Raw genomic sequence first — 20,763 nt, forward strand, 5'->3', positions numbered from 1 at the left:
CCTATGTAACGCATTCCAGTGTTTCACCACCCTCCTAGTGAAAAAGTTTTTCCTAATATCCAACCTAAACCACCCTGCCATCAACCTCAGCCTGGACCAGTCCACACAACAGATCCACTTCCTGGACACTACTGTGCAAATAAGCGACATCACATAAACACCACTCTATACCGGAAATCTACTGACCGCTATACTTACCTACATGCCTCCAGCTTTCATCCAGACCACATCACACAATCCATTGTCTACAGCCAAGCCCTAAGATACAACCACATTTGCTCCAATCCATCAGACAGAGACAAACACCTAAAGGATCTCTATCAAGCATTCTTAAAACTACAATACCCACTTCGGGAAGTGAAGAAACAGATTGACAGAGCCAGAAGAGTACCAAGAGTTACCTACTACAGGACAGGCCCAACAAAGAAAATAACAGAACACCACTAGCTGTCACCTTCAGCCCCCAATTAAAACCTCTCCAATGCATCACCAAGGATTTACAACGCATCCTGAAGGACGATCCCCCACGCTCACAGACCTTGGGAGAAAGGCCAGTCCTCGCTTACAGACAGCCCCCCAACCTGAAGCAAATACTCACCAGCAACTACACACCACACAACAGAAACACTAACCCAGGAACCAATCCCTGCAACAAACCACGTTGCCAACTCCATCCGCGTATCTGTTCAAGGGACACCATCATAGGATCTAACCACAACAGCCATACATCAGCGGCTCATTCACCGGCACATCTACGAGTGTGATTGATATATGCCATCATGTGCCAGCAATGCCCCTCTGTCATGTACATTGGCCAAACTGGACAGTCTCTATGCAAAAGAATAAATGGATACAAATCAGACATCAAGAACTATAACATTCAAAAACCAATAGGAGAGCACTTCAATTTCCCTGGACACTCAATAACAGTCTTAAAAGTGGCCATTCTTCAACAAAAAACTTCAAAAACAGATTTCAGTGAGAAACTGCAGAACTGGAATTAATTTGCAAACTTGACATCATCAAATTAGGCCTGAATAAAGACTGGGAGTGGCTGGGTCAGTACAAAAAATAATTTTCTCCCTGTTGATACTCACACCTTCTTGTCAACTGTTGGGAATGGGCCACATCCACCATGACTGAATTGGCCTTGTTAGCACGACAAGAAGTAATTTTCCCTTTGTTGATATTCGCCCCTTCTTGTCAACTGTTGGAAATGGGTAACATCCACCCTAACTCAATTGGACTCTTTAGCACTGAGCCCTCACTTGGTAAGGCAACTCCCATCTTTTCATGTACTGTGTATTTATACCTACCTACTGTATTTTCCATTTCATGCATCTCATGAAGTGGGTTATAGCCCACGAAATCTTATGCCCAAATAAATTTGTTCGTCTCTAAGGTGCCACAAGGACTCTTTGTTGTTTTTTCATGGGACAAGAGAAAACTGAACATGACTGAACAGAGGGGTTACATGCAGAGATCACTGCAAGGCAGACTTTGATGGAATTGAATGAAAGTCCAGAGGTTTCAAGTGCAGGCTATATTCAGGAATCATTGGTGTAGGCGTCTTCACTGGATCAAGATTGTGTTGAACTACCCAAACTGACAAGCCTGTCTATTCAGACTATGTCCACACTGCATACCTTACAGCGGCACAGCTGTGCCACTACAGCTGTACCACTGTAAGGTCTCCCGTGTAGCCGCTCTTTGCTAGCAGGAGAGAGCTCTCCTGCCGGCAAAATAAAACTGCCCCCAATAAGCAGTGGTAGCTTTGTCAGCAAGAGAGCATCTCCCGCCAACAAAGTGCTGTCCACACTGGTGCTTTTTTTCACACCCCTGACTGACAGAAGTTTTACCGACAAAAGTGCTGTGTAAACATAGGGCATGGCTACACTTGCAGATGTAGAGCACTTTGAGTTAAACCCGCCTTCGGAGAGCGCAGTAGGGAAAGCGCTGCAGTCTGTCCACACTGACAGGAACAAGCGCACTGGCATGGCCATATTTGCGGCACTTGCAGCAGCACTGGCAGCAATGCATTATGGGCAGCTACCCCACAGAGCACCTCTTCACATTCTGGTGCTGTAGCTTGTGGGAAAGGGGCAGGAGGACGGGACATTCTGGGTCCTGTCCCAACACCTCATGATGCATCGGTTCACATCCCAACAATCCCTTTGCTTCCGTCCACATTTGGCGCCATCTTTCCACGTTTTTTGTACTGTGCGCTCTGTCTTCCCTTTCGGTCTGCGGAAATGGAGCCCAAACTGCTGAGGAGTATGCTGACAAGTCTCGTCAGCATGTCACATTTGGCAGTCGAGTTATTCCTTATGATCCAAAGTGACAGTGAGGGCTCCGATGATGATAGCAACTCGAGTAACGCATATGACACGAGTTTGCTTGTGGCATTCACGGACATGCTGACCACCATGGAACACTGCTTTTGAGCTCGGGAAACAAGCAGTGAGTGATGGGATGACAAGAAGTGGCTGCAGAATTTTCAGATGAGAAAAGTCACTTTAATGGGACTGTGTGAGGGGTGAGCTTGAGATTGAGAGCTGTCCTGACGGTGGAGAAGCAGGTGGCTATTGCAATCTGGAAGCTGGCAACTCCAGACAGCTACCGATCGGTTGCTAACCAGTTTGGAGTGGGGAAGTCGACCGTTGGAATCGTGTTGATGCAAGTTTGCAGGGCCATTAATCGCATCCTGCTCAGAAGAACCGTGACTCCGGGTAACGTGCAGGACACTGTGGATGGCTTTGCACAAATGGGTTTCCCTAACTGAGGAGGGGCAATAGATGGCACACATATTCCAAATCTGGCACCAGCCCACCTAGCCTCAGAGTACGTTAATTGGAAAGGCTGTTTCTCTTCTATGGTTCTCCAGGCGCGCTTGTGGATCACCGTGGGCGTTTCACTGACATTGACGCAGGCTGGCCCGGAAAGCTGCATGACGCACGCATCTTTCCAAACACTGGCCTGTTCAGGAAGCTGCAAGCTGGGACTTTTTTTCCCAGACCAGAAGATCACCGTAGGGGAAGTTGAAATTCCCATTGATCCTTGGAGACCCCGCTTACCCTTTAATGCCATGGCTCATGAAACCCTACACAGGGAGCCTTGACAGCAGCAAGGAGTGATTCAACAACCAGCTGAGCTGGTGAAGAATGACTGTGGAGTGTGCTTTTGGCCATTTAAAGGGCTGCTGGCGCTCTCTATGTGGGAAGCTGGACCTGGCCGATGACCGATCCCCCACGGTTATATCCGTGTGCTGTACCCTCCATAACATTTGTGAAGGGAAGGGTGAAAGCTTCACTTGGGCATGGACCTCAGATGTTCAACACCTGGAGGCTGAATTTGAACATCCAGAGAGCAGAGCTATTAGAGGGGCCCAGCGTGGGGGCTGCAAGGATTAGGGATGCCTTGAGGCTGAAAGCCACCAGTAATGTCTGGTGCCCTGCACGAGAGTGAAGTGCAGTGGTTCCAATGTTAGTAGGAATCTGTGTTTGCTACGCTGACTTGCAGTGCCTGTTTCTTTCCTGGGCTAACATATCTTTTACTTTATGCAATAATAAAGAATGTTTTCAAAGCCAAAAAATCCCTTTATTGAAAAGAAACACAACTGCTTGGGAAACAGAAAAGGCAAGGGGGTGGAGTGGGGAACGGTAGAATCGTAGTTTTGCGTATGTCCTGTTATCATATTCAGCCTTCCTGTCTGGAGTGCTGTGCAATGAGTGCTGCACTTCAGGATGGCTATACTGCATGGTGATGGGGGTGGGTGAGTGCAGCGGGCGAGGGTCATAGTTTTCAGGGCTGGGTGGTGAAGCTACAGGTGTTGGAGGCAACTAGTGGCGGTAAGAACCCAGATGTTGGGGAAAGTGGGTTGGAGGTGACATGGGGGCACAAGGGGAAGAGTTTTGGGACAAGCGCTGAAGGGGGGGGTTGGGCCCGGTAGTGCTCCACCTGCACGGCTATGAGCGCCTGGATCGAGTCTGCTTGGCGCTCCATGATGCTTATCAGCCGATCCGTGCTTCGCTGACGGAGTACTTTTGTGCCAGCGCTCCTCATTCTGCTGGCGGATCCTCCTTTCGCTGTCCTGCCACTCCTGCACTTTTTGATTTTCATTACTTGTATGCTGCATTACTTCATGCAACGTCTTCCTTGCTTCTACACAGCCTCTTTCTGATTCTTTGCAGTCTTTCGGCCGGTGATAACACGGACAGCTGAGATCTCAAGCTTGCATCTGTAAAGGCAAAATCCAACACTTAACATAGGCAGCATTGTTCACACCAGACAGAGCAATGATTCCCCCGTACTTAAGGGCAAGCATAGTCTACACAATAGCATAAATTGTCCATCCCAAAGCAAGCGCACATAACCCACGGGAGCCCCAAAATGGTGAGTAAGCACAGGGTCAAGCGTGACTGATTGTTTCACGGCTGTACTGTCCTCTGGGTTTCTGTGCCTTGGGGAGAGCCAACTGTAGGAGGGGGCCCCTACACTGAACACTGTCCCCACTTTTTCCACAGGAGTTCGTCCTGGAAGATATCTCGCTGCTGAGGGTGACCTGGGAAGCAAGGGAGGGTCTTCTACTGCAATGCGGATTCCGTCCTGGCCCATATGCAGCTTGCCTGTGTGCAGCAGTGGTCCCCCCACCCCTCACGGCACAGTGGCACAGACATATTAGCCTTACTGGGGCAAGTAAGCTCTCCCGAGAAACACAGTGGCTCTCCCGAGAAACCTGCGCAAGCGCATTGCCCAAGTTCTGGATGAGACCTTTGAAGAGACCACTGAGGCCGATTACCATGATGTGAGAGAGCACATCAACACCCTATTCCGCATCTAGGCATGCATGCAGCCCTAACCCTCCTCGCCCCAAGAGCCCTCACCGAATAACTTCCTTCCCAAAATAAAAGCCGCTTACCGGGAACCTCCTCTGGTGTTCGTCCTTCCCCAAGCACCGGCCTCCGCGACTGGCTACCTTCCTCCTGGCTTGAGAACAGCTCCTAGGTATGCATGCATCTAGGTATTCCGGGTTGTCTTCCTCCGCCTCACCACCCTCGCTCCCGCTTTGCTGCTGCTTCTCCTGCCTTGTTGAACTGGGCTCTGAAGTGTCCATGATGGTACTCGGAGTGGAGGTGGGGTCACCACCAAGTGTCGCATCCAGCTCTTTGTAGAAACGGCAGGTCGCAGGGGCAGCACCGGAGCAGCTGTTTGCCTTGCGGGCTTTGCAGTAGGCATTCCACAGCTCCTTTACTTTAACCCTGCACTGCAGTGCGTCCCAGTCATGGCCCCTTTCCATCATGTCCCTTGATATCTGCCAGAAGGTATCATAATTCCTACGGCTGGAGCCTAGCTGGGACTGGACAGCTTCCTCCCCCCAAACACTGATGAGGACCAGCACCTCACCACTGCTCCATACTGGGGATTGCCTGGCGCATGGAGGCATAGTCACCTGGAAAGATTCGCTGAGAGCACTCCATGCCCGGCTGAGCAAACAGGAAGGGGAATTTCAAAATTCCCAGAGAATTTAAAGGGCGAGTCTGACGGTTGGTCACCTGAGGGCAAGGCAGTAGAGTTCAAAGTGATGACCAGAGTGGCATTGTGGGACACTTCTGGAGGCCGATCAGAGCACACTAACAGACCAGGGCATCCACACTGGTGGAGCGGCACTCCAGCGGGGGCGCACAAAACGTTATTCCACTCGTCGAGGTGGAATACCAGGAGCGGACCAGCCACAGAGTCAGAGGGCTTTACGTGCCTTGCCAGTGTGGACGGGTAGTGACCTAGTGCACCCGGGGCTCTTTTAATGCACTGTAACTCCCAAGTGTAGACAAGCCCATAGCCTTAGAGGAATAAGTCTTCCTCACTGAGGGCTTTCTGCCTTGTAAAAGGGATTGTTCCCTACAAGTGCAAGAAATCCTGTCTGTAGTAGAGCTCTACAAATAACTGATTTTTCACTTCTCTCACAGTTCCAAATTAAAGAAAAAAAACAGGTCAAACTGAAACCAGAATTTTTAGCAAATAAAAAAAAATCAGAAAAATTTCATGTGGGGTATTTTTTAATACAAGCAAAGGAAATGGAGAGCTATGTTCACAAAAAACCAAAGAGATGATCTCCTTAGACCAATCAGGCCTGTGGTTAGGGCACTCATCTGGGATGTGGCAGAACCAAGTTTGAATCCCCACTCTGGGACAGAGTCTTGAACCCAGTTCTCCCCCAGTCTAGATGAGTGGCCTAACCACTTGGCTATTCTGGCCTGGGGGTTTTTTTGGTCTCTCCTTCTGAGCTGTTGCACTTTGTATAAACAATTAAATATTCACTAGAGCAGAGACTGGTAGAGGAACTCAGGTGTTCCCCTTCCCTGGTGAGTATCCTAACCACTGAGCTACAGTCTCATTCTCACTCTCTCTCTTTCACTTTTTGGCCCAGTGACTATTCAATATTTTATACCGGTGTGTATTTGATTAGCCAATTATTGAGATATGAATAGACATGGATGCCTTTTCTCCTGAGATGTGCTGCTACTACTGCTAGGCATTTTGTCAAGACTCTCGGTGCTGTGGAGAGAATGAAAGAAAAGACCCTGTACTGATAGTGATTGGGCCCCACTCAGAATCACAGATACTACCTGTGGGATATGAAAGTATGCGTCCTGCAGGTCAAAAGCTAATCTTGAGCCTGAAGGGAGAGGTTATTGTAAGCAAATGTTACCATCTTGCATTTGTAATGGCAGAAATATATGTTGTCTTCTCAGGTCTAGGATTGGATGAAGACCACTTTTTTGCTTTGAGACAAAGAAGTATCACAAGTAGAAGCCTCTTTTCTGTACTCCCAGAGGTACCTCTTCTCTGGCTCCTAGTAAAAATGGAGAAGCCACTTCTTTTAGTTGGCTTTGTGAGAAGGGCTCCTGAAAGAGGACAAGGAAAGAGTGTTGGTAGGAGCTAAGCAGTGAAACTGGATGGCATAGCCCTGTATATCTACTTCATCACCCATCTGTCCATTGTTATAAAAGACCAAGTCTGATGGAAAGGGGCAAGGCGACACTCAAAATAGGGATCGCCTCTTGAGAGGTTACACTGTGGGTCTCAACCCTCATGTCAAAAATGCTGCCTGGAAGCTGGTATGAACACACCTTTGGTCAAGAAAGGAAACAGTTTCTTCTGGAATATCTAGGCTTCTTCCTAGGTTGGTATTCAGAAGATCTATTCGGGAGGTAGGTAGGGATCTTCTGCCTAGACTGCCCTTGATACTTAAAGGGCTTGCAGTTCAGGGCTGATGTGTATATGGCCAAAGAGTATAGCGTAGTCCTGAAATCTCTGGAGGTAATTCAAGGTGTTGGTACGTTCACTGAACAGTTATGTTCCCTCAAAGCACAAGACCTCAGTAGTGTTTTGCACCTCTTCATGGATGCCTTAAGCTTGTGGCTATGAAGCTACAAGCAGCACATGGTCACAGCATTGGCCATGGATCCGACTGCTGTGTCCAAGGTTGTTCGTAGTGACATTTTGGCTACTAGCTGGCATTCCTTAATGATGTATTTCAGCTCCTTTATGACATCTTGTGGAAGTTTGTATATGAAAAGAGACACCCACCTCATGTGAGGTAATTATGTTTTGCAAGGAGAACCTAGTAACTAGTGGTTCATGACTGTAGCGATGCTGAGAAACAGGCCTTTCTCCCAAAAAACTCCAGTTTCTTGGGGGGGTCTTTAGCTTTGGGAGTGCTTTTTGCCTGCTTAGATTATTTATGCACAGCAGAGACAAGTGTGTATAGGAGCCAAGGAACGCTAGGTGGATGGGTGCACATAAACCTTGTCAAATCCCTTAAGGCAGGGGTGGGCAAACTTTTTGGCCTGAGGGCCACATCGGGGTTCCGAAACTGTATGGAGGGCCAGGTATAGTGTATTAAATTTCTCCCCATAGGAATGTGCTACTTATGGTGTACTACTTACGGCTGCCAGTCCTGGTGCTCTGAGTGGTATGGTAAGGGGGCGAGAAGCAGGGGGGTTGGATAAGGGGCCGGGGGTCCCAGGGGACAGACAGGGAGCAGGGGGGGTTGGATAGGAGGTGGAGTCTGGAATGGGGGGGGCGGCTAGGGGAAGGGCATCCCAGGAGGGGGCAGTCAGGGGACAAGGAGCAGGGAGTTTGGATGGGTCAGGGATTCTGAGGGGGGCGGTCGGGGAGCAGGAAGTGGGAAAGGGATAGGGGGCGCGGACCAGGCTGTTTGGGGAGGCACAGCCTTCCTTACCCGGGTGTAGTGTATTAAATTGCTCCCCGTAGGAATGTGCTACCTACCATAAGTAGCACATTCTTATGGGGAGCAATTTAATACACTACACCCCATGGCTTTTGCAGCCAGGCTGCCGGGGACCTCGCCCCCAGATCACTGGCAGCACGGCGACTTGAGGCTGCAGGGGAGAGAGGCCAGCCTTCCCAGCTGGGAGCTCAAGGGCTGGGCAGGACGGGCCCGCGGGCCATAGTTTGCCCACCTCTGCCTTAAGGGGTACCGGATAATGTTCCTCTGTTCTGTTGGCCATAGGTAGTAGAGTAGCTGGTGTCTGCTAAAGGGTCTTAGCTGGATCTAGAATGCCTTCACTGATAGGTAGGGCTTTTCTATCAGGAGCAAATGAGTGCAGAATATCAAAAAGCTAGTGAACTTTTCCCGCTGACAAAGGTCTTAATATCAAGAGTCTCAGAAATTGTGAAGAACACTTCTGAAATGTTTTGAAGTCAGGCAGCAGTACTAGGGTTGAAGAAATGGCTTTGTCCAAGATAGAAGATGATCAGTCCTTAGGAGGGAAAAAACGTTGCTCCTGAGGTTCTGGGACCTGTTCCTCCTCAGCCACTTGCTCATCTCTATCAGTTGACAGGAGTCTAGCCAAAGATACAGAGGGAGACTGATACCTCTCTTTCATGGAGTGGTAGGGAGGAAATCAAATCCTGCAAGCCCAGAATGGAGGTTCCCAGGATGCCCAATAGGGCCATGATGGCATATAGTACTGGTAACACTGGTTCACCTGTGGCTGACTAGGTCATTGCCCTGCCTGTGAAGGATATGTAGGAGCTCTAAAGAAAGAGCCTCCAGTCCTCTCCTGATCTGAGGGAAGTTGGTTTTGTGCTGGATGTGGGAGAAAAAGTGTGCCCCAATGAAGGTGATAAGGAGTAGACATCATCAAGAGGTGGTGCCCAAGAGTTCAGAAGTATGCACCAGTGCTGACTGTGAATGCCTCAGTACAGAGGACATCACCCCTCCTTATGACAAGACAGGGACTGGTGCCAGGAGCAGGGCTTGAGTTGTACGAGAATGTCGTTCCGGGACTTTTGGGGGAGCCGGAACACTATTTTGGTACTATTACTTAAAACAGGGAGGCTGGGGGAAGGAGGGGGAATCACAGGCTGTATGGATTACACCTCCCCCCAAGGGCTCCCAGAACCAGTGCCCCTATCCCAGCCCAGAGCTCCCCACTGTGACACAGTCCACGCTGGCTCAGGGCAGAGCTGAGTTTGGTAGCATGTGGGATGTGTACCTATGGCTTTCACCACCCTGAGCCAGGGGAAGGGTGCTTTGTTTACTGCTGGGATGTTCCAGAGACTCAGCCAAAGATCTGTTCTGCTGTTGCATCAGCCAGCACCAGCGTGGAGTCTGCAGGCTTGTTGGAGCATGGAGTAACCTGTGGCAGGTGGTACCAAGAGGCACAGAGTAAGCAGGGGGCAGAGCACAGACCTGCTGTGGGGCTCCCCAGACCCAGGGGAAGCTACTCTAGTTTGCATTCCTATCAGGTATGAGTGATAATACCAGAAGGGTGTCCTAGCATTTTATTTTAGGACTCAAGCACAGACCAGGAGCCATGTCTGTCCCTATGTTTGGGCCTCTCTTGCCTTAGAGAAGAGGCTGCTTTAGACAGGAGTACTGGTCTTCTCTGCTGGGGTAGCTGGTGCTAGGTTGAACTCTAGTGCTGGATCCCTGCCTGATACTAATGATCTTTTGTCAACACGGACCTTGGAGATTGAGTACCCCCTGGAAGGGGCACCCGCAGAAAAGGACTTAGGTGTTGGATCCACTGTTGAAGACAATCTTCTCTCTTTGGGGTCTGAAGTCATCCACATGGACTGTTCAAGAAGATAACAGTTCACACAGGACTTCCATGGACTTCCATGGACTTCTGTCCCTGGACTTCTGTGTCCTGGCAGAAAAAGATCTGCATGCTGAATACCAATCTGCCTTACCAAGGCAGAATAAACAGCAGCTGTGTCTGTCGGTCAGAGGAATTAAACCACCACAGGATGGGGATGGTTTAAAGCCTGAAGGCTTTGAGCCCACCATTTAGAGCAGGAAAAGGCACTGAGTGCCAAAGGAAAAAGTAAATTTTTTTTAAACTGTTTGATTGGAAAAAATAAGAAATCAAGAATAACAGAGAGTAAAGGAAAGGAATTTAGCTCTAAAGAGCTAAGTCAGAGGAGAAAAAATTCTAGGGGGTAGCAAGCGAACACTGCTAGTTCCATCTTGCTGCCATGAGCATAAGAGAGAACTGAAGGAGGGTTGCGGCACTTTGCTCTTTATGACCTCAAGTGAAGGGTACAGCACAAGAATATGTACCAGCACAGGCATGGCCCCAGCTGACACTGTTATTCAAAAGATTCCAATCTTGTGCACATGAGGCAGATGCACACCTAGAGCAGGATCCATAATGACACGCTTAAAGAAAAAACATGTTTCCTTCCAATCTGTATAATCAATATTTTAGATGCTGAATAATAGTACAACATGAAGTGATGCAAACATTTAATATAAAAACCAGGATAAAAACAGTACTATCCAAGTACAGAAGGCAGCATGAATAATACATAAAAGTGTACAGTGTAAAATAAAATATGTTCTCATTAGAAATTAAAACACCACATTAAATATTCAATGAGAATAGTTCCTGTTTTCAGTTTCTCTACTGAAAGGAACAACAAAATCTGAATGCCTAATTTGACTGAGGAGAAAAACAGCACCCCCTCAATGGTAATGATTATTTCAATTAACAGACATGCTGAATATCTAATAGAAAATGGACCCTTTGTGCGTATTTCCATCAAAAGCATTTCAAGCATTCTTCGTCAACTTTTTCCCATTCAATGATACTCTCTCACTCTAATTGCTCTAGGAAGCGACATCTGAACATCAGAGTTAGGAGAAATCTTGCACTTTCAATTAAGTAACTTATTCAAGTTGTTACAATAAAAACAGCCAATAGAAGCCGCAAAAGCTAGGGGCAAATTACTACAGAGAGCTATGAAGATCTGTGTTAGTAGAATTGCATAGAATTTCCTCTGAAGGTAACAGGCCCCAGAGACCACTGCATAATTCTAGTGGAATACATTTACATACAGTATTTGGTAAGACACAAATCTGTGTGGGAAGTAATAAAACAAAAATTAAAAAAACTTACCTCATGATGTTAGCATTCTTGTCACACACACACAAAAAAACACTTATAAATGGATTTGAAGAGACTCAGGCATTGTCTATGCTGTTTTATGCATCAGAAGAGCAACACCAACATAAGTGTACCAGTGAAAACTCTTATAGATGTTTCAGAGTAGCAGCCGTGTTAGTCTGTATCCACAAAAAGAAAAGGAGTACTTGTGGCACCTTAGAGCCTAACAAATGTATTTGAGCATAAACTTTCATGAGCTATAGCTCACTTCATCGGATGCATTCAGTGGAAAATACAGTGGGGAGATTTATATACATAGAGAACATGAAACAATGGGTGTTACCATACACACTGTAATGAGAGTGATCAAATAAGGTGAGCTATTACCAACAGGAGAGTGGGGGGAGGAAACTTTTGTAGTGATGATCAAGGAGCCTCTGATAGTATGGCTGATGTGATTAGGCCCTATGATGGTGTCCCCTAAATAGATATGTGGACACAGTTGGCAACGGGCTTTGTTGCAAGGATAGGTTCCTGGGTTTGTGGTTCTGTTGTGTGGTTGCTGGTGAGTATTTGCTTCAGGTTGGGGGGCTGTCTGTAAGCTCTTCTGTCTTCTGTCTACAGCCAAGCTCTTCGATACAACCGCATTTGCTCCAACCCCTCAGACAGAGACAAACACCTGCAAGATCTCTATCAAGCATTCTTACAACTACAATACCCACCTGCTGAAGTGAAGAAACAGATTGACAGAGCCAGAAGAGTACCAAGAAGTTACCTACTACAGGACAGGCCCAACAAAGAAAATAACAGAACGCCACTAGCCATCACCTTCAGCCCCCAACTAAAACCTCTCCAATGCATCATCAAAGATCTACAACCTATCCTGAAGGACGACCCATCACTCTCACAGATCTTAGGAGACTGGCCAGCCCTTGCTTACAGACAGCCCCCCAACCTGAAGCAAATACTCACCAGCAACCACACACCACACAACAGAACCACTAACCCAGGAACCAGAGTAACAGCCACGTTAGTCTGTATTCGCAAAAAGAAAAGGAGTACTTGTGGCACCTTAGAGACTAACCTTAGAGACAGTCTCTACGTAAAAGAATAAATGGACACAAATCAGATGTCAAGAATTATAACATTCATAAACCAGTCGGAGAAAACTTCAATCTCTCTGGTCACTCGATTTCTGATCTCAAAGTGACTATCCTTCACGAACCAAAAAAACTTCGAAAACAGACTCCAACGAGAGACTGCTGAATTGGAATTAATTTGCAAATTGGATACAATTAACTTAGGCTTGAATAGAGACTGGGAATGGTTGATTCATTATAAAAAGTAACCTATTTCCCCTTGTTTATTCCTTCCCTCCCTCCCCCCCACTGTTCCTCAGACGTTCTTGTTTAACCCTGGATTTGTGCTGGAAATGGCCCACCTTGATTATCATACACATTGTAAGGAGAGTGATCACTTTAGATAAGCTATTACCAGCAGGAGAGTGGGGTGGGGGGAGAGATAACCTTTTGTAGTGATAAACACCCATTTTTTCATGGTCGGTGTGTATAAAAACATCTTCTGTATTTTCCACAGTATGCATCTGATGAAGTGAGCTGTAGCTCACGAAAGCTTATGCTCAAATAAATTGGTTAGTCTCTAAGGTGCCACAAGTACTCCTTTTCTTTTAATCCAGGAACCTATCCTTGCAACAAAGCCCGTTGCCAACCATGTCCACATATCTATTCAGGGGACACCATCATAGGGCCTAATCACATCAGCCACACTATCAGAGGCTCGTTTACCTGCACATCTACCTATGTGATATATGCCATCATGTGCCAGCAATACCCCTCTGCCATGTACATTGGTCAAACTGGACAGTCTCTACGTAAAAGAATAAATGGACACAAATCAGACGTCAAGAATTATAACATTCAAAAACCAGTCGGAGAACACTTCAATCTCTTTGGTCACTCGATTACAGACCTAAAAGTTGCAATTCTTCAACAAAAAAACTTCAAAAATAGATGCCAACGAGAGACTGCTGAATTGAAATTAATTTGCAAACTGGATACAATTAACTTAGGCTTGAATAGAGACTGGGAGCGGATGGGTCATTACACAAAGTAAAACTATTTCCCCAAGTTTATTGCCCTGCCACCCCCCACTGTTCCTCAGATGTTCTTGTCAACTGCTGGAAATGGCCCACCTTGATTAACACTACAAAAGGTTTTTCCCCCCGCCCCGCTCTCCTGCTGGTAATAGCTCACCTTAAGTGATCACTCTCTTGTTACAGTGTGTATGGTAACACTCATTGTTTCATGTTCTCTATGTATATAAATCTCTCCACTGTATTTTCCACTGAATGCATCCGATGAAGTGAGCTGTAGCTCATGAAAGCTTATGCTCAAATACATTTGTTAGTCTCTAAGGTGCCACAAGTACTCCTTTTCTTATAGATGTGTTGCACCAGTGTAAAAAGTGATTTTTGTTGTTACAATTTACCTTGGTCCAAGTATTTTTTATACCAGTGTATCTATACAATTATTAATTATTATTATTATTGTATTACTGTAGTGCCTAGGAGCCTTAGTCGTGGACCAGGACTCTATTATATTAGGATCTTGCACAAACATAGCTAGATCATTGTTTCTACATCAGTGCAAAAAAGCCCTAAAAACTCAATATACAGACTAATTGGGAGCTGATGCAGCTTCAACTAAACTGGACAGAGCTCCGCAGTGCTACCCATCCAGTTCGCAATTACATATGAATATACCTCTTACAAAATGAATCAGGGATTCTCAAATAGTGACCTATTAAGGAAATTCATTGTCATCCCTACTTTGAACTGTAAGTTTTCTATATTTTCTGTTAGACTCTTAAAGATTTTAATATAATTTTTGCTGGGCTTATGAATATTATTCACTATACAAAGCATTCTACTATGTATTTATTTTGTTCATTTATGAGTTACTTCTTAGTCCAAACTCCAGAACTAAGAGGAGTGCCACAAAAAATGACTAATAATGAAACAGACAGAAACTGAATATGCAGAGGATTATAAAATAGTAATTGACAGGTTTCAGAGTAGCAGCCGTGTTAGTCTGTATCCGCAAAAAGAAAAGGAGTACATGTGGCACCTTAGAGACTAACAAATTTATTGTTTCCCTGCCCCCAAGATAAACAGAGCTCATTAAATGGATGAATAAGTGTTTGTAAATAAATAGAAATACTAATTTAATATAGTTGTTTTCACTATTTACATAGTGAATGTTTAACAGTTTCCAGCAAAGCCTATTTCAATGTCTGTCTGAAGCAGAGACAATGCATAACTGTTGATAATGGGGGGCACTCAACTGCCCCATGTTTCGCCTCTGCTGCCCACCCATCGGTCCTTTGCATGCTCCTCTCCTTGTTGCCTCATCCCCCAGCTCCCCCTGTTGCTGTCCCCTCCCCTCTTTGCCCCTTCACCCCCCAGCCCCTCCATAAACCCCCATAAACCATAAACCCATCTGCTCCTCCATAAACCCCCAGCGGGACATGTCCTGCTCCCAGCGCTGTGTGGAGAACCAGCCCTTGGGAGGAGCGCTAAGCACATCTGCAGCTTGGAGAGCGGGCTCCTTCCTTCCCTGCTGCCTCTGGCTGGCCTGGCACCCAGGAAAGCCCAAGACCCTTCCACACAGAGCACTGCCCAGAAGGAACCGAGCTCTGCCTATGCCAGAGCCTCCTGGAGCCCCGCACAGCACCTGATGGGGGAGCCTCTCCACCCTTCAGATAAGTGCTGGAGTTGGGAGGGAAGCGATTTCCAGCTTGTTCCTGCCCCAAATTTGCAGATTCCACAGGAGCCCCCTAGGCAGGGGCTTAAAGCCCTCTTTGCCCCTCTGCCGTCCCGCTAGGCCCAGGCCCTAGGGACCGTGGGGCTGCTTCATCCCCTAGGCTTTGTGCCCGAGGCAGCTGCCACATGCAGAAGGAGCACTCTTCTGCTGAGCCACCTCTGGCTGGGCTCTGTGGCCACTGAAGCCCCTGTAGAGCCCAGCACCCGTGGCTGGTTCAAGGAAGGTGGGGATGGATCTGCTGGTTCCCACCCACAGCCCAGCTCCCCACTGCTGGACATCAGGAACAGCCCTGCCCCGCCTGCTACCACTGCCTATCCTAAGGCCCTGCCCAGCCTCAGTGTGCTGCTCAGCTGGATGGTCCCTCCATTGAGAGCCCCCGGACTCAGCTGCTACTGCTAAGTCCACTGGACTGTGATAGCTCCACCTTGCAAGCCCCCCCAGTGCTGGTGGATGCTTCCTTAATAGAAGGCAGAGATCAGGGGGAGGGGAGCGGACATGAACCGACTTGCCTCATGCCACACGTAGCCTCTGTATTGAAGTGTCTTACAGAGGCAGAGCTGTGATTATTATATGAGGAAATCCATCATTTGCACCCACTAATGTGTATAAGCAAAGGGAAGAGCTGCACGTGTACCTTAAGGATCCAATATGCATCATTTCAATGCAGAATTGTGTACATTATATTAATTAGCAGGGCACAGGGATTTTATTACAAAGTGTGTTGTCAGTAGCAAGCTGAAATATGTTTTCTTCCAGGTATTGATAAAAATGTTGAATAGCATAAGGCCAAGAACTGATCCCTGTGAGGCCCCATTAGAAACATACCTGTTCATTGATGATTCCCCATTTACAATTACAAATGTGAGAGCAGTCTAAGCATTTATTGTTCATATACACTCCAAGTACACTAATTGTGGTTAGTATCAGATATAGCTGTAGTGAACAGTGGAAGCAGTAGTTAGCTCTGCATGGGCGAGGTGTATTTGCAAGATCTGTGGATTACTTTGAGGTGGGAGATAAAGCTGTGATTGTGATATGAGGATCTATATTTTGCATCCTCTCGTCTGAGGAAAAGGAAGAGATACATTTGTACCTTCAGGATGAAGTATGCATCATTTCTATGAAAAATTGTTTAGGTTTTGTCAAGACATAGGGCTTTTATTACAAAGGACACTGTCAGCAGCGAGGAGGACTATAAGAAGATTCTAATGCTTTAATGATGGTTAAGTGAAAGTGTAGGTTGAGACAGTATCCTGTGAGTAACGATACATCTACATTTGAGCTAGGAGGTATGATTCCGAGCTCATATAGGCATACTGCACTAGCTCTGCTCAAGCTAACACATTAAAACAGCGGTTCTCAAACTTCATTGCACCGCGACCCACTTCTGACAACAAAAATTACTACACTACTCCAGGAGGGAGGACCGAAACCTGATCCCACTTGAGCTCCACTGCCCCGGGCAGACGGACCAAAGCAGGGGGCCTGTAACCTGAGCCCCACCACCCAGGGCGAAGCCCTCTGGCTTCAGCTTTGGCCCCAGGTGGTAGGGCTTGGGTTTCAACTTCGGGTCTGGGCAGTGGGGCTTCAGCTTCAGGCCCAGGCCCCAGGAAGTCTAACGCCAGCCCATGAGTCCTAAATTCCCCGTAAGCTGCGCAGCCACACAGCAGCCTATTTAGTGCTGTGCAGGTGCTCAGGGAACCCCCCCGGGGACCAGCGTGGCACCCCTCCCCTGACCCCAACCAAGCCCAGCTCCCAACCTGCCACAGCCAGGGCGCCCTTCCGCCAGCCCCAACTCTGCTGCAGCCCGGCCCTGCCACGGCTGGGGTGGCCCAGCCCAGCCCCAGGCGCAGCTGGAGCAGCGCAGCCCCAGGCCTGAACCCAGCCCCAGCCCAGACCTGCTGGGGATGGGGACGGGGCACCTATCCTGCAGCCCCAGCCCCAGAGCTGCCACAGGGAGAGAGAGCTGGGGGGAGTCTAGGCAGAGCACCCTCCTGCACCTCAAACCCCTCATTCCCAGCCCCACCCCAGAGTCTGCACACCCAGCCAGAGCCCTCACTCCCCTGCATCCCAACCCTCTGCCCCAGCCCTGAGCCCCTTCCCACACTCTGAACCCCTTGGCCCCAGCCCCCCATTAATTTTGTTATGAGCACCAATATGAAGGTGATGTGTCACACATCTCCTCCATATTGGTACACGTAACAATTCATTCCGCACATGGATGGGAAAAATTAGAGGGAACACAGCTGGCAACCCCATTAAAATGGGTTCACAACCCACTTTGGGGTCCCAACCCACAGTTTGAGAACTGCTGCACTAAAAATAGCAGCACAGCCAGGATGGCAAGGGCAGCGAATCAGACATGCTGCCCGAGTACAAACCTCCCTGGATCCCCTAGATATGTACTTGGATGGCTAGCCTGAGCCACTGCCCATATTACCCTAGCTGTATTGCTATTTTTATCATGCTAGTTCAAGTGGAGCTAGAACAGGTCCATCTGCATGAGCTAGGAATCACACCTCCCAGCTCAGAATGAGGAAGCTATAAAAGACTAAAATAGTTCTTAAATTGTACATGTTTGGTATTTTTTCTGGGTAGTTGGCTAAGTGTGTGAGTGTATGCCAGGATATGAAGCCTCCCAAATCTTAGACTGCAAAGGGCCACCGTGAATACGTGCTATATACATAGTCAGGCATTGTTGGCAGAGGGAAGGTGGTGAGGGCAACATTTTTTCTCCCCCAACCTTTTTTGTCTTCCGATAATATTAGATAGAATCCTGTAGGTGAGAGTGAATACGTTGTAAAAAGATGTGAAGAGTTTGTACATTTCAGCAAGCGTAGGACCGGCAGAATAAAGGTATGTATGTTAATGGGGTGTACTGGGGCATTGCTGAAAGAGGGAAGAGTTAAGGTTGTATTGGCAACCTTAGCTGTGCATTTCCTGGTTTTCAGAATTTTGGTTTTGCTCAACTCAGCATTCTGCAAGGGAACAACATACCACCAAGCAACCATGACTCTGTGATAATGTAGCTTTTTGCCATTGAATTTCCTAGCGTTTTTTGTTTAACATGAAAAGATATATTGTTGGTAGGAGTTAGTAGTCATTTAGGCAGTTGTACATATCACATTCTGCAATTTCCATACTGAGCCAGTTGCCCTCCCCTTCTCCTAACACACACACACACACACACACACACACCCCTTCCTATGTATTCACCCAAGCTGGGCCCCACCAGCCCTGTTTAGGCACATCTCCTCAGCCATACCCCTGACCCAATGAATGCATGCCTCCCTCCAACCTGGCCCCTTCCCACTACTGAACCCAGGCCTCCCCACCATAAGCAGGGAATGCATCTTCCTAAAGTCTTCACTGCCTTGTACACAAATGGTTCTGTTCCTCTTTCTTTCCCTTTCCTATAACCTGACTCACATGCAGTGCCTGGAAAGAAGGATAACTACATTACAGTGAAATGGTGTTCCTGCCAGAGTTTCACAATGGTTGGAGGGTGAAGTTTGTGGCTGGGCTGGCAAGAGAAATTCACAGACAGGGATTCTGTTCCAGAATACTGACAGTTATATGTTTGAGACAGAGATCCTCTGACCTCTGTCCAGTAAATGCACCCCATCTCTGAGAAACACTGAGGTGGCAGAGTTTGTAATGTTTCTATGCCATAAAGTATACATTTTCTGGTCAGGCATGAACCCTCCAGTTTCCTAACTAATGTTCCTCCAACACTTATTTATAGCTTTCATGAAATGTTGGGGTGCACTGGCAGAGCTAAGGTTGCAGTGTAGCTGGGGTGCACAGTCATTAGCACCTCTCAGTTTAACAGTACAAGGCAGCAGAAGGAAATTGTTGTTTGTTTTTTGAGGCGGGGAGCCTGTAACTCAGGAACCCCTTGGTCAAATGACTCCAAATTTGGATCACTAAGGGTATGTCTACACTACAAAATTAGGTCGAATTTATAGAAGTCGATTTTTTAGAAAGTGATTTTATACAGTCGATTGTGTACATTCACTAAGCACATTGTACTAAGCACATTAAGTCAGCGGAGTGCGTCCACAGTACCAAGGCTAGCGTCGACTTTCAGAGCGTTGCACTGTGGGTAGCTATTTCACAATTCTTAGTCTCTGCCGCCCATTGGAATTCTGGGTTAAGCTCCCAATGCCTGATGGGGCAAAAACATTGTTGCGGGTAGTTTTGGGTACGTGTCGTCAGTCGCCCCTCCCTCCGTGAAAGCAATGGCAGATAATCGTTTTGTGCCTTTTTTCCATGCGGGAGCCGTAGTGCTTTCAGCAGACGGCGCAGTAGGTCTGCAAACCGTCGTCATCGAACAACCGCTTGAGATGCCACTCTGCTCTCCTGCTGCTATGAATCCACCTCGCAGGTCCTCTATATGACCATCGTCATCCACCGCTTCCGCTGCCACTCTGCTCTCCTGGTGGTCTCGCAGGGCCGCTTCCACTACAACTCTGCTTGTCTGCTCTTGTCTCGCCATACCACGGCGAGCGTGCAGCCTGCTCAGCTGTTGTGTCCTGGCAGCAGACGGTGCAGTAGGTCTGCAAACCATCGTCATTGAACAACCGCTTCCCCTGCAACTCTGCTCTCCCACAGACGCCATACCACGGGCAAGCATGGAGCCCGCTCAGATCACTGCGGCAGTTATGAGCATTGTAAACACCTTGCACATTATCATGCGGTATATGCAGAACCAGAACCTGCAAAAGCAGGCGAGGAGGCGATGGCAGCGCGGTGTCGAGAGTGATGAGGACATGGACACAGACTTCTCTCAAAGTACGGACCCCTGCAATTTGGCCATCCTGGTGGCAATGGGGCAGGCTCATGCTGTGGAACGCCAATTCTGGGCCCAGGAAATAAGCACAGACTGGTGGGACCGCATAGCGTTGCGGGTCTGGGATGATTCCCAGTGGCTGCGAAACTTCCATATGCGTAAGGGCACTTTCATGAAAATTTGTGACTTGCTTTCCCCTGCCCTGAAGCGCAAGAATACCAAGATGAGAGCAGCCCTCACAGTTGAGAACCGAGTGGCAATAGCCCTCTGGAAGCTCGCAACACCAGACAGCTACTGGTCAGTCGGGAATCAATTTGGAGTGGGCAAATCTACTGTGGGGGCTGCTGTGATCGAAGTAGCCAATGCAATCACTGAGCTGCTGCTATCAAGGGTAGTGACTATGGGAAATGTGCAGGTCATAGTGGATGGCTTTGCTGCAATGGGATTACCTAACTGTGGTGGGGCGATGGACGGAATGCATATCCCTATCTTGGGACTGGACCACCAAGGCAGCCACTACATAAACCGAAAGGGGTACTTTTCAATGGTGCTGCAAGCACTGGTGGATCACAAGGGACGTTTCACCAACATCAACATGGGATGGCCGGGAAAGGTACATGATGCTCGCATCTTCAGGAACTCTGGTCTGCATGAACAGCTGCAGCAAAGGACTTACTTTCCAGACCAGAAAATAACCATCGGGGATGTT

The 20,763-nt window shown here is 47.8% G+C and overlaps 1 protein-coding gene across 4 annotated transcripts in view; it reads right to left on the reverse strand.

Moving 5' to 3' along the window:
* The window catches only part of TNPO1 (transportin 1), a 166,724-nt gene that overhangs the window by 133,228 nt on the left and 12,733 nt on the right, over positions 1-20,763 (reverse strand). The gene's annotated exons all lie outside the window — the stretch shown is intronic.

The sequence above is a fragment of the Lepidochelys kempii genome, chromosome 5 (assembly GCF_965140265.1).
Source record: "Lepidochelys kempii isolate rLepKem1 chromosome 5, rLepKem1.hap2, whole genome shotgun sequence".
In the NCBI taxonomy this organism is placed as follows: Eukaryota; Metazoa; Chordata; order Testudines; family Cheloniidae; genus Lepidochelys; species Lepidochelys kempii.